Below are 15,556 nucleotides of genomic sequence, written 5' to 3' on the forward strand. Positions count from 1 at the left end.
AACTCTGAACATCTAAGAAATAAAATAATTTATTAGTAAAGTTTCTTTTAGTCCAGTACAAGTCTATTAGGCTTTAAGTGCACCTACATCATTCCTATGCCTGTTCAACATCCAGCCAGACCACCACGAAGTTGGCCCAACAGTCACTCAAATGCGGTCTGAATAAGTTCAAATGGGAGGTATCGACCCTCCATGCCGCTCCAGACCTGACGGAGCCTGAGAAGATGCTTTCCCCCCTTCCTCTTGTACTATAGGTGTTTGATTTGGTCGGTCCAGTCTGGCTGGGCTCACACGGTCGAACGGAAGCCAAGACTCACCAAGGCGGGGATCTGTCAGCGATCCTGGCAGCAGCCAGTGAGAATTTGGCTCAAAGGGAAGAAGTAGAGAGCGATTTGGATGGGAAGTAAATCAGACAATCCCCAACTCCACTTGGAAAAGTAAAAGCAAAATCTAAAAAAATGAGAACAACGATGGCATAAATTACAAACACCTCATCAGCGGTGTCTTTTCAAGTGTTTTAACTTTAAATTAAAAAAGGGACTTTGTGATGAGAACAATGAAGGTGTCTGAAAATTGATTGCATCAAAAACCTGGAGCGCTGCTTTGACAGGCTCGACTTATATAGGGAGGCTTTCCATAAGATTACAGCACGTATTTTGTTAAATTAAATGTTGTTGGGTGATGAGGCCTCATTAGGCTCACAGTCTGAGCTCTAGACCATCCAAGAGGTGCTGAATGTGGCTAACATCAGGACTCTAAGTGAGCTTTTGAATTTGTTTAAAGACCTCTGAAATGTTGCTTTTTGCAGCAGATCTATAGGGTGGGCCATTTATATGGACACACTGTAATAACATGGGAATGGCTGGTGATATTAAAGTCCTCTGTGTGGCACATTAGTATATGTGAGGGGGCAAACTCATCTTGGATACAACTTTTGTTTTTTTGAATAGGAAGAGGGCCATGTGACACATCACACTTATTGGTAATGTCACAAGAAAAACAATGGTGTGCTTGGTTTCAATGCAACTTTTTTCTTTCATGAGTTATTTACAAGTTTCTGACCACTTATAAAATGTGTTCAATGTGCTGCCCGTTGTGTTGGATTGTCAATGCAACCCTCTTCTCCCACTCTTCACACACTGATAGCAACACCGCAGGAGAAATGCCAGCACAGGCATCCAGCATCCATAGTTTCAGGTGCTGCACATCTCGTATCTTCACACCATAGACAATTGCCTTTAGATGACCCCAAAGATAAAAGTCTAAGGGGGTCAGATCGGGAGACCTTGGGGGCCATTCAACTGGCCCACAATGACCAATCCACTTTCCAAGGAAACTGTTCATCTAGGAATGCTCAGACTTGGCACCCATTATGTGGTGGTGCACCATCTTGCTGGAAAAACTCAGGGAACGTGCCAGCTTCAGTGCATAAAGAGGGAAAACATCATCATGTAGCAATTTCAAATATCCAGTGGCCTTGAGGCTTCCATTGATGAAGAATGGACCCACTATTGTTGTAACCCATATACCACACCAAACCATCACTTTTGTTCTTCCAACAGTCTTGGAGGGATCCATCCAATGTGGGTTAGTATCAGACCAATAGGGGTGGTTTTGTTTGTTAACTTCACCATTCACATAAAAGTTTGCCTCATCACTGAACAAAATCTTCTGCGTGAACTGAGGGTCATGTTCCAATTTTTGTCTTGCCCATTCGGCAAATTCTGTGCGCCGATCTGGGTCATCCTCGTTGGGATGCTGCAGTAGCTGGAGTTTGTAAGGGTGCCATTTGTGAGTAGCTAATATCCGCCGAAGGGATGTTCGACTAATGCCGCTCTCCAGTGACATGCGGCGAGTGCTACGCTGTGGGCTCTTGCTGAATGAAGCTAGGACAGCCACTGATGTTTCTTCATTAGTGACAGTTTTCTTGCGTCCACATTTTGGCAAATCCAACACTGAACCAGTTTCACGGAACTTAGCAAGCAGTTTGCTAACTGTAGCATGGGAGATGGGTGGTCTCGTAGGGTGTCTTGCATTGAAATCTGCTGCAATGACCCGGTTACTGCGTTCACCAGATATCAACACAATTTCGATCCGTTCCTCACGTGTTAACCTCTTCGACATGTCAATGGCTTTGAACAAATAGAAACTTGTAAATAACTCATGAAAGAATAAAGTTACGTTGAAACCAAGCACACCATTGTTTTGTTTCTTGTGACATTACCAATAAGTTTGATGTGTCACATGGCCCTCTTCCTATTGAAAAAACAAAAGTTGTACCCAAGATGGCCGACTTCTAAATGGCCACCATGGTCACCACCCATCTTGAGGAGTTTGCCCCCTCACATATACTAATGTGCCACAAACAGGACTTTAATATCACCAACCATTCCCATGTTATTACGGTGTATCCATATAAATGGCCCACCCTGTATATTGTCTTCCTGTGTTTCAGTTACGTCATGAGAAAAACTTGTTGTTCAAATGTCTCAGTATGGACTGATGTTACAAAGCTGACTTGGATCAATACATTTCATCAACCTATTAAAAAAGAAAAGCTTTTACAGTGGTTATCGAACTGTGAGGTGGCCCAAATAAACAACTAGGCCAAAATATCCAAGCTGTATGCACTTCTTCAAGAAGTATAAACAGAATGAGATTTTGACCCAGGACCCTTTTTATTACTTGCTTTCCCTGTCCTTGTTAATGACGGATGAAATATTGTAGGATCCATGAACTTGTTTTGGCTTCTGAAAAGCAGCATGTCAGAGAAAAAAAGGTTTAAGACCCTCTGTTATACAACAAAATACTCACTGATTCCAAATATGAAGTAACCAACCTGAATGTGAGATCCAAGAAAAAGATGTAGTGAAACTAAATACTAATTCAATCAGATTTTTAGACTACTGCCCAGATAGCAACCTTATTTGGGCCTGATCTGGGCAACCTTTGGCACAGCCAAAGCTCTGTTAGGGCAATAGCAAATATTGCACAGGCTAGATGTGGACCAGAAGTCATGAGACAGGCCTGAATCGGGTTACAGCAAGTGTTCTGTGGGCCAGATGTGGCTCAAATGTTACAACAAAGCTGTCCCGTGTACGGCAGATCAGCGGCTGTTGATGCAGCTAGACTCGCCCAGAGTAAAACCCAGCAACAGTTTTTTCTGCATGTGGGGACATGAGCTTAAGTGTTGGACCACACTGTAACCTGAAAGTTATTGAACAATTGGAGCTAAATAATAACAACACATTTTATTTTTTAGACGCCTATCAAAATACCTAAGGATACAATAAATGATCACAGGGGAAAAAGCAGTTTTTAAATGTCTGGATTTTGAGCTCAGATTTTAAAAGCACTGGTGAATCAATATTTCTGATACTAGAAGGTAAAGAGTTCCACAGCTAGGGTGCAGAGCAACTAAAAGGACCATAAAGGAAGAATAGTTATTTTAAATGACATAACAGGCCCGTGATCTTCACTCTGTTTTCTTCTGAGCATATTGATAACATCAAATCTGAACTTTTGCCTTTGTTTCTGCTGCTTTTTTGCTCTTGCCATCCTCTTCTCTCTGCATTCCAAATCGCTGTCTCGTGTCTCTATCGCTTAACCTCTTCACCAAATGTCTTGCCCAAATGTCTCTCATCACCCCCCCCCCCCCCCCAACCCCCATTTATCTTTGATCCAACTCTCAGCCTCGGCCTCTGTTCCCCTTTCTCTCTCTCTTCCTCATTTTGTCCGTCTGTAGACAAGGACTGCCAGTTCGAGGTGTTGAAGATATCCTGGAAGCTCACCGGAGGCCGGCGGACGTGAACCCGAATCGTGGTTCAAAAACGTGTGTTCGCGTGTATCTAGTTCTTCGTGCATGTGTGTTTCCTTGCACAAATACACATGGGTGTGTTCACATGTGTGTGTTCTTGAAACGAGGCGATCAACTTTGAGCCAGGGGTTTAGGAGAGACAAGGAGGGCGGGAATTATGGGAAATGAAACCAAGTCGAACATTTGAAAAAAAAAGAAGCAAAAGACAAAAAAAAACCCCCACTTTTGTCTGCTTTTTATTTCTGTGTGTGCAAAAGTTCCAAAAGTCAAACGTGCCTGAGAGATCCACAAGGGACAAACGGCTCATGCGAAACAGTGAAATACGATTTTCATTTATTTTTCATTCTTTGATATGCACAGTATTAAATCAACAACAGTAATTATCGTCTCTTTCCTCTCTTGCAGTTTGCTGTCTTTGTTGTTCATGTCCATCTATCCCACAGCCTGCTGCATGATAATAATCAGCGGGAAGCAGAAGATGGATTATATGCCCAATACTTTTTGAAGAGCCAGTTATTGCTTTAATTATCCATCAGTGAATTCAGCGCTACGCTACACTGTCTACAGCTTGTTGCACCAGAACACAAGTTTCCTACAATACTCTTGTTAGTGCTCAAGCATGCCAGCATTTGGGATTTTTCACCTGCAAGTATGCGCATGCTTAACATATGGTCTTCCAACAACATTTCACTCAATCGCACTCAGACTCATACTTCCTTCAACCTCTCTCTTTTGCTCTCTGATTCAAACACAGATCCAGACTCAGTATTTCAGTCATAAACAGGTCATAAAGGCCTGTCTTTACTAATGACTCAGCTAAAGAGAGAAACAGATCTTCTCCACAGCCTGAATGTGGGTAGAGTGGTTCTTTATAGTTTGGCTTCTTCTTCCTTCATACTCTTTCTTTTTTTTCTTTTTTTTTTTTGGTGGAAATGCTTGCTGAGAATTCCCAACGGTACTCTGGAGTTTGGCCGCCTTTCATCGCCAAGTGCAAATTATTAGTGTATTTAAGCTTTTCAACTCGCAGGTTCAATATGTACCGAACAGACATAAAGAGTTGTGGCTGGAGCTTCCAACTGCATCTGGTTTGAAGTGTGAGTCTAAAAAGAAGAGGCAGATAAAGTAGAATAAGTAAAAACCAGGATTAGAGAGGTTTGATAAGTTTTGTACTGCCAAAGGGCTCTTGAGCATGACAGCATACATGGGAGAACTCCCATTTCTTTTTTACTGTCTTTGCTGCCAGTTTTCATCTGAGAAATTGTTGCCCAAGAGTCACTCATTCGTCAATCATTTAGTCATCTTTACAACTTATCTGAAAATTGAGGATGATAGCTACTGACACAATAATGTATGAATGGAAGATTTCGGAGTTATGCAACATTTTCCCCCCAAATCAAAGTTTTATTTCAATTAAAATCATCTTTAACCGTGTGGTCCTTTGCGTGGCTGTGGGATGATCCACTACATTTGGTCTTACTGTAACTGTCTACTGGACAGATTTTTGAAATTTGCACATTAAAAGTCCTCACAAGATAAACAGTAAAGACTTATCAAGACAATGTCTTGATCTTTTAAGTAGCAACACATTGTAGGGTTTGGGTGAAGGAGCTCAACAAATATTCGGTGAATTGTTATTAAAATAATTTGTCCAACCATTTGTCCCCCCCTCTCCACTGCTGTTACTGGGGTGGAGTAATTTTCTTCTTTCAGCTGCTCCTATTGGAGATTGCCTCAGCGGATCATCTGCATGTCCTCCTTCACTACAATTACAAAATCCTCTCTCAGGTCATCCTCTTTTCATTTCGCATCGTCTCTGACCTTGTCTCAACCTAAGCTGTCCCTCTCATGTAGTAATTTTTAAACTCACTATAGATCACGGTGTCATCTGCAAACACCAAAGTCCATGGAGACTCCTGCCTGAGCTCATCTGTCAGCCCGTCCACAGACTAAAATTATCAGGAAGCACTACAGCATTTGGACTACTTATTAAATCAAGCAATTGATTAGGAAAAAATATACAAAACTAAAGATGACTCATTTAGTCACAGCCCTGTTTTATGAAAATCAGAAATCAGTTCACTGAGGTGTGTAGTATGGCCAATCCAAACTTGCAGCTTCTCCATGGAAATGTGCTTTCCAGGTCAATTATTAACAGACTCTCCCAAAAAATTGAGCCAGCAGTGGATTCAACTCATCTCCAACAGCAGATGTAATACCAATTATGAAATAAACATAAGCTTTTACTTATTCATATATAAGATGTACTTCATGTGTGATGATTATTAGTAAATATTGCCACTAGTTGAGCTGACTTTTTTTAACAGCACATAGATCAGCTTTATAGAGAGGAGTAAGAAAAACTTTTTTAACCAGCAATGAGAGACAAGAAAATCAATATACTATCTCTGTATAAGACGTATAGGCAGTACATGAAACAAAAGAAAATAAGGAGACAAAGAAAAGAACAGAACCACTGAGAACAAGATGTCACAGTCACACAGAGTTTGACTGACATGTGATTTCTGGGAAATTCAGTGTAGAAAGACCACAGAAAACAGCACAAAGCTACAAAGACGAAGATAAATTAAAGAAAGAAGCTTTATAATTACAGTAATTACACATCACATTAAAATCATTACAGTCTGCCCTGCTTTGGTATTTATGCAACCACTCCATCTCTGACAAATTGAGGAAGTCACATGATAATCCCGAACACATGTCTATTTAAGCTTTTGGCAGGGAGTAAATGTAAGCGGGTATCTTTTATAGAGGAATTGTTTCTCAGCTCTTCATTTGGTAGTGAAGGCAGAAAGTAGAGCATCACTTTTGCCAGCGTGACTGATTGCATAATGACTCACCATCAGAGCCAAAAGGCTTCTACAAGTTTGTTGATTTCATTCATCATCACAGATTATAGGAGAGATGGAGGGGAAGCCAAACAAGATGAAGAAGAAATATTAAAGGGGAATTTAAAAAATGGATTGAATGGATTGTCGTCACTTCCCAGCACTTCTCCCCATGTCTCTGCCTCATTATGAGAGCATATACATATCCGAGGGGTTTTTCTGAACCACAGTGCCACCTTCTGGTGCTGAGAAACTGCAGTCAGACGTGGCGGAGCACATGGTGCGACTAGCTTGTTCTGCTGTGGCTCATTCTTTTACGTTGTTGCCTTGGAAATGATTTGTCTGCGTGTATTGTGAGTAATTGCATTTTAAACACCATCAGAGTGATATTCAGAGTTTGATAAACTTTCGTTTAAGCCAAACAGCTGATATTTAGCATTCATCTATTTACATTCTTCACCACAATTTGGGCTGTAAATAAAACAGAGTCACGTTAATACTCATGTCATGATGATGTCTTGTGCTTTTTTTGTTATTTGCACAAAAACAGCACAATTACTTATGAGAAGTGTCACTGAAGTCCAGAAAAGTTACACCTTGTTTTTGTTGGAAAAGTTCACAGTGTAAGCTATCTGTCTAGCTTTGAAGATGGAAACTCATTGCAAGAACAGAATAATGGCTATTTCGGCTTCATTCATTTGCTTTTGTACCCCCCCCCCCCCCATCCCAACTACCCGTCCACCCCCATCTTTTGGTGTGCAAATTCTTCCCTCCATGCCAGGCTGACATCTGCTGTTGCCAACCATAATAATATTGCCGGACAGACACACACTGTGAGACAGACGAGCATATAAATACTTCCACATTACTGGAATACTTAGGCAGAGAGAAACGGATGGCTGGAGCACAGACGGGCCGAGGTGTTCCAGAGGGCAAAGTGTAGATGGATGAAGGGAAAATAAAAGAGAAAAATAGACTCAAGTCGATGTACGCCAGGAGAGTAAGAACTTGTTCTTCTCACTGTCTTATGAAATGAAACTTTATACGTGATTAAAATGATTGAAAATTCAATAACGTTTTGTGTTGGATAGTTTTGTACAAATTGGCAAATGCCACCTTTTAAAAAAAGAGCCATTGTTTTGACAGTAGTATCTAAAAAAAAGTCCATTAAAGTTCTCATATTCAGTGAAGATCTTTGCAGCTGTTCTTTATGATTCCCTGGTGTAATTTAGAACATATTAAACTATATTAACTTTGATCTAGAAAGTCAAAGCTGCAATCTTATCTGTGGTATGTTGCCTCAGGATGAAAAAAAAAAGAGACCGTACCAGCGAAAAAAAAGCCAGACATGGAAGAATTAAAGAGAAAAAGGATTTTGTGTGGTCCGCATTGGAGGATGGTACTGTAAGCGGTCCTACCAGGGCACTGATGGATGGGTTGATGGTGAAAGAAAAAAGCATAAGAAGAGGGAAGCAAAAATGAATGAATTAAAAAGAGTTGTCTTTTAAAAATAAATTGTCTTTTTTTTCAGCAAATCTTTAAAGATTGATATCCCTGGTTCATATCCAAGTGACAAAGTACTGCTTCCTAGGAATTACAATTCACATCTTTCCAGAGCAAATGAGGAAATAGCTAAAACTCTAGCATGAATATGGAGAACTGGAAATAAAAGTCAGTTCGATGTTAATATCACCATGATTGGTCTATAATGTTAAGTATCTTCTTAACATTATAGACAAAGACTGAATCTGCTAGTGCAAATGTAACAAGATAAAAAAAAATGCTTTTTTAAAAGAAGAGCACGGAGTCTTTTGGAAGGATAGTATTAAAAATGAGTACTTTAGAGGGACAGCTCAGGTATAGATGTAAGGCTCACATGGTTTAGACATGTGAAGAGGAGGGATATAGTGGACAAAAAGGAGGACCTCAAAGAAGACTAACGGACACTTTGTACTCAAGTAGAAGTACAAATACTTCTGTTTAAAAATACTCTGGTAAAAATTGAAGTACTGATTCATTTTTTTACTCGAGAAAAAGTGAAAAAGTACAGGCTCTGAAATGTACTTGAAGTAAAAACTTCCAGCTATTATGTGCAAAGCTAACTGAACCTCATGCTATGAATATGTAATAGAATTACATTAATACAGCTTTATTTAAGTCTAAAATTTGATTGTACTTAGCTTGAATCAGTCTTGAACATAGAAAAAGATGAATAATTTTTTAAGAATATCTTTATTTTCTGTTGCCTACATTATAGAGGGTGACTTTGCCTACACCTAAACAGGAAAATGAGTGCAGTCAGGGGTTAAAGTGGGATTCAGCAAGTGGAGTGGAGGAACCCCCATCAGTTGTAGTGGCTCAGCGTGTGGAGGAAAACAATCACAACTCACTTTCTGTTGTGGGGCCAGTAGATTTCTTTTTAGGTTGCAGGCTGTGATCAGCTGTTCTGGGCTACTGCTGCTCAGAGGTTTACTGCTCTTTGTGCTCTTGCACACCTGAATTTAACAGATGTTTCATGAGTTGCTGTGGCTTCTTACAAACTTCTACACTGACTAGCACTAGCACCGCAGCCACTGTGCACTCGTCACGCACTGTTTTTTACACACTCCATCACATTATGACAAACTACCCTGCACAAAGTTAGTCTATCTCAGTGTGCTTACAAATCCAATATTTGATTTAACAAATTAGGACTTACATGTAAATTTTCACTTTATCAAACACCACTGTGCAGTCCTTACCATTAAACAGAACAACACATCTTCCTCTCCTGTTCATCTTTCTCCATCTCTAAGTAAATTTATCTTGCACTCTTTCTCTCCCTGTAAAGTATAGCAGCTAGGCCTTCAGTTAGCAGACACATTGTGCGACGAGCTGGACACAAACAGTTTGTGTGTTTGCTCATATTTGTTAAGCTGATAGAAACATTGCATTTGGCATTACCTGCTACTAAAAAATGTTACTGCCTTTATGGTCTGTGGGATACTCTCTTTTGTGCTGTTTTAGGTCCATATGTCAGTTGAGTGAGTAGCAGGTAGTGTCACTACATCTGCTGTCTGTGCTTCTCATGTTGTATTTTTTTTAATCTTTGATGCCTTTTTTCTTGCATCTTTCATTCCTATTAAATTTGCTGTTGCTCCCTTCTGTCTTCCAATCCACTTGTCAGCTCTACTACATTACACTGATTTTGCTATCAGATGTAACTGAAAGCAGACACCTCCAGGCAATTTATTTTCTTCTCTTTATGATACAGGCACACGGTCTCTGTGCAAGTGAAGTTTTTGCCATCATGGCTCAAAATGGCAAACTGACACTCGGTCTTCATAAAAGTATCGCTGGTCTTTATGTGTTAAAAAATTTAATGAAATTACATTACAATGTATGTTTGTGGTGTGATGTGCATGTAGGAACCTGTTATGTTGTAAAGTGTTTGGATGTAGTTGGGAGAAAAGAGAGAATATTTTATTGCATTAAATCCCTGATCCCATCAGCTGATTGCACCACTCAGTAAAACTGGCCAGAAAGGAAAAATCAGAGTTTCTGACCCGAGCTTATCGGTCTAGTGACTCAAACAGGCTCTCCTCCACACACTTTATAAAGTGCTTCACAAATCTGAACATTACAGCTAACAGCTGGATTTTCAGTGCAGTTAGCCAAACAACAAAGCAGAGACTGAGAGTTAAAGTGGACAATATGTCCTTGGCTTCTTAACATATAAAACTCATTGTTGCAGCCAGGGACAGCACAAAGCTGACCCGCTTACACTGCTTTTTAGTTGTAGTCCCATTGTTTTCCACTGAGTTATCATTTCAGTCACTAGTTTGCTAACATAAGCTAATGTATGTCTATTAACTGCAACCAACCAACCCAGTGACATCATGTACTCGCACAAGATGGCAATAAACATTTATGGACTTCTTTCTTAAATTCAGCTTCACATACAGTGTTACATCTATGTTAGTTTTTAATAGCAGTGCTCTGTGGTGTAAATTAGCCTTTATACATGTAGTGTTTCATGTGCACTTTAATCCTACTGGGTCTTGGTAGTTCCTTGAAATTTAGCCAATTTATCTCCTTTCCTCCTCCTTTTAAGCCAGCTTTTTATCTAATTAGCTGGCACTTACTAACAGAAGAACTGGCTTTCTCAGATAACCCTTTCTCTAATGTTAACCGTATGAAACTGAACATTTCGAGCATGTGAAAGGTAAGTTTTTGGGTCAAAGAAAACACTTGTACATATGCTGACTTCATTATTTTAAACTTTGCCAGTGTGTAATGTGAGCATTCAACATTGTAACATTATTACATGACAGAAAATAAGAAAAAAAGCACAATGGCTTCCCATTAATCCTCATGAAAATTTATATTTTCCAAAAATAACGTTCCCCCATCAACCCCCATGCTTTGAATCTGACTGCACTCTTGGGCTTCTTAATAAATGTGCTTTGACATATGCCTGATGAGTGAATGAAAATATGATTCAAAAAATACATGCAGGATGGAAAAAAATAGTAGACTCAAACTTGCAAGCTCAAAGATATTTCACAAACCCTCGCTCGTTTATATGCCACCTTGTTGCCAATTTATAACTCGCACTGAAAGGGTGCGCATGTGTGTGTCTATTCACAGAGGAGGTCAAACAGTAGGGGAGCCTTTTATATCAAAGTCTAAGAGCCCGGTCTGGCTCTGCTAGGTACAATCACTCCCGCATGACCTGTGTGTGTGTAACAGTGCTTAAATCGTTCCAGTATGATCATAACAATGTCATCAGAAACTTGGGAGAGCTGGAGAGCAGGCGAACACAATGTTCCACGAGTGCGTGTGGATCCAAATGTCTGTCTGTTTGCAGGCGTACGTGCCTGCACAGCCATGTTTTGTGTTTGTGTGTGATGGATGTGTGAATGTATGTGTTTGTGTAAATGCATTTTTTCTCTCCGTTCACCCATGTGCATATGTATGGGTGTTTAAGAGAGAACGAGAGTGCTTGTATAAGAGGCAGCATCCAGAATGAGCAACACTGCTGTTTCCGTGGTCAGCGTGCAAAGAAAAGAAAGCTAGAGTCAGGATTATGGAAATTTCAGAAGCCGGAATTCCTCGGTTTGCTTCCAAACATCATTCACTCTTAGCAAGGTCAAGTCTATAAAACACAGGCGTACACATAAACACGCACATGCAGACAAAAGGGTAGTCAGTGTAACGCTGGTGAACCGTGTCAGTATAAATCTGATAGTCCCAACATAATACAAAAACGGCCACAAAAATGTCAACAGTCTACTTAACCCCCTGGAACGGATGTGAGGGGGAACGGCGGCGAGAGCAAGCGAAAAGAAAATGTACCAATGGATAAACAGAGACGGAAAGAATAACTACAAGGTGGCCAGAGATAATGGAGAGCTGCAGTCAAGCAAAATGACAGAGAAAAAAAGAAAATGATGGAACAGTTTTAGGTCAATGCAATGACTAGAAAGGCCACTGCTGCACGTTCACTTCCTGTTTGCGTGTCACGGTTAACTCTAAAGCATCTTCTTACGTGGGGTCAGAGTAGACTTGAAGTTTTGTTTCCATTCAGAAAAGTTTGTCATTGGAAGCACTGACAAAGTTGGACCTGGTGATTTGGTTAGGGTTGTAGTTTAGTTACACTAATGCAGACATTTTGGTACTGTTTTGAAATGATGATGATATGATGGTATCATAACATCTGATATGGATAAGAAGAGGTGTTCCTGTCCACCAGGTTTGATTTCTCTACTCCTGTTTGTGGAAATGGTAAATGGACTGGTTCTTATATATTGCTTTTCTGCCTGAGCATGCCAAGTGCTTTACACAAACTTGCCGTATTCACCCACTGATACGAGCACTTTTTTTCAATGTTTAAGTGTTTTCTATCAAACATTCAGACACATTCAGCTCCAATGCAACTTGGTGTCACTATCTTGCCCTAAGGGTTTTTGGACTGGAGCAGCCATGGAACCTTCTGGTTAGATGACCTGCTCTAGTGATGGAGTGGCTGTAGCTCAGGAGGTAGGGCTACAGCTGCTCCTTCGGCAGGAGGAGTTGGTGGCCAAAGAAACAAACATACATAAATAGACAGAAATTTCATGTATGATTGTAAAATGCTGATTGAGCACATTTGCAAGATACTACATTTAAGACATTTAAAAATCTCACACCAGTATTTTGACCTTACAGTCTTTTCGTGGAAGCTTTTACAAGATAACATCAAACTGGTTGACTATTAAACTTAAGTCCCTGTCCACATATGAGGCGTGTAACTTCCTGTGCATGGATGTTGTGCACGTACCCATCTTAATGAATTTACCAAAGGATCATATGTAAATATATCACTTTACTCCCACACCAGTTGGTTCAATGTCTCAAATTTGAGATTCAGTTCAGTTCACCTTTATTTAAATAGGACATTTCATAACAACAGTTGCCTTAAGGTAAAGACCCACAATATTAGAAAAAAAAACAACCCCATATGAGCAAGCACCTGATGACAGTAGGAAGGAAAAACTCCCTTTTAGCAAGAAGAAATGTGTTTCACCCACATATTCTGCACTGCAAAAAGTTATTTTACATTAATCTTCACTGATGGAACATAGGGCTTAACCACGTTTTTCCTGAACACATCGGCCAACTTTGATGAGTCGGATAGTGTGCCGAAATCTCCCAGGAGGAGAGGAAGGAATTCATCTAGAAAAAAAAGGTGCTTCAGCAGTTGGTTCGGGCTGCCACCTTGATGAAGGCCGATTACATGTTTCCTTCCTAGAAATAGAGGTCTTCAGTGTTAATCAAAATGTAGAATGTAGATGCAGACAGGCCATGTTCAGACATACCTAATGCAGCTGTTTATGTGTAATATTTAGGTAGGTTAAACTATGGAGGTTCACTTGCACAATCCAACAGTGTGCTAGAGTAGCAATTCAAGATTGCATTCTTGGTATTGTGAACAGGGAGGTTTCCACTGTTTTGCTCATCAGTCTCAAAACAGAGAATTAAAGCATTGTAAAGTTTTGTTTCATAGTATTACCTACTTTACGTTTTTTGGGGCATCAGTTAAGCTTTTAAACACACTGGTCCATTACTCAAACCATTAGTGGCATCTCCATACCAATGGACTTTCCATCAGCCAGCTAATCTTTCCTCGTTGCTTCCACGTGGACCTTTTGGCCTGAAACTTAACCCTCCCAATAACTTCTCACTCTGCCCCTCAAGCCCAACTAAACCCCCATTCTTGTCTGTCCAAGCCTGTAAACCGAGCTTTACTTTCACCCCCTCGTTTTGCCCTTCTGACATTATACTCACCTTATTCCCTCTGTCCAACCCCAAATATCTCACCCTTTCCCTCCTCCCCACTAGCAGCTGTAACCCTAAACTTACCTTTAAACATTGTTACCCTTGCTTTTTCTACACGCACACACCTCAGCTGGTCTGACCTCGCCTCCTCTCCATTTTAACTCTCTCATAACTTCACACAGAGCTGAACTTGTGCCCTGTACGTAGCCTCTCTCGCACACACTCACAGATGTGTACAAAGACATGAGCGAGGACACATAAATGCTTCCGATCTTGCCTTTTCTTTTGTGCTAAGTAAATCGATCTGCCCTCATAAAAATGTCTCATCGAAGAGCTGTTACACAACAGACAAGAACATGGGCAAAGGCAGCGTCTGAAATCAATCACTCTTTCACTGTTTGGGAAAACGTCTGCGGTGAGTGAGTCACTTGGTAAAATCACAAAGAAATATCACACTCTGATCAGGACATCCTTCAAAACTTTAAGACACGCACCAAACCTTGTATATTTAGACTTTTTAATAACTTTGCTCAACACTGCTTCCTTAATCTATGTCAGAAAAGAATAGCAGACCAACAGACAATCTCTGTAATGATGGATTGGAAGAGTGTTGATGCTGACAAAACCCAAGAATCAATGGGAGGAAGTGGACAGCCATCCCTGATACTTAATCCCCAATCAAAGTTCCTCTAGAAGCACGTTTTCGGACTCTGCAGCTATCTGTGTAACAGATTTCTGAAGTAGTTTGGCCATTTCGCTCTAAGTCCTCTCAATGAATTATTCTCAGTGGTCAAAACAACAAGTATCTGAAGAAACAAACCACTGATTTTATACAGTTTTATACAGTTTTCAGTTGCATTATTTTTAAAAAGTCTGGTAACTTTCCCTCAGAATAAGTTTAAAGGTTTTAAACGCATTTTCCTCCAATATGTGAATGCTAGGATTATCCTATAGATTTCAATCTAGGAATCTTTAAGTGCAATCTCCATACTCAAAACCAGTCAGAGTGGCAGCGATTTTGTTTTAAATGTCAGGATCATATTGCTTTTCACTACTGTGTATGAGCCCAAGTGTTACAATTAATTTGTAAGGTTGTTGAATAGTTGATATCTAAAACTGATTTACTGTGTTCTGATTGAAGTACACAAGTAAGAACAAAAATAAAATGCTGATGTTAAATAATTAAATACTATTCATGTTTGGAGGGTTAAGGAATAGTTAATATTTTAAAATCTTATGGCTAACAATAGAGCTATTGCTAAGCAAATGAAAACGCATTGACACATGGAAGATGTAGGACATGGGGTTTAATTGTTCTCAATAAGCGTTTATGTTGAAGGCCCCTTGTGGGCAGAAATAAATGTCATCATATTGGCAGGAAGAAGATCACCAAAAACAGACAAAACTTCAGCAAAGAGTGTGAGATCAGCCACCCACAAAGTTGGTCATTAATGTGCTGCTTACTGGTCTGGATTACTCACTATCAAAAGTCTAAAAATACAGTAAAAAAAAAAAAACACTGAACATGCAGCCAGCATGAGTGATTCCTTTCTGAAGAATTAGTGTTTGGGAAACTTTGGGCCACTAGCTTCAG

This window comes from Copadichromis virginalis, linkage group LG3, assembly GCF_057382275.1.
Source record: "Copadichromis virginalis isolate Kocher_CV1m ecotype Utaka linkage group LG3, C_Virginalis_male_GT1.1, whole genome shotgun sequence".
Classification (NCBI taxonomy): domain Eukaryota; kingdom Metazoa; phylum Chordata; class Actinopteri; order Cichliformes; family Cichlidae; genus Copadichromis; species Copadichromis virginalis.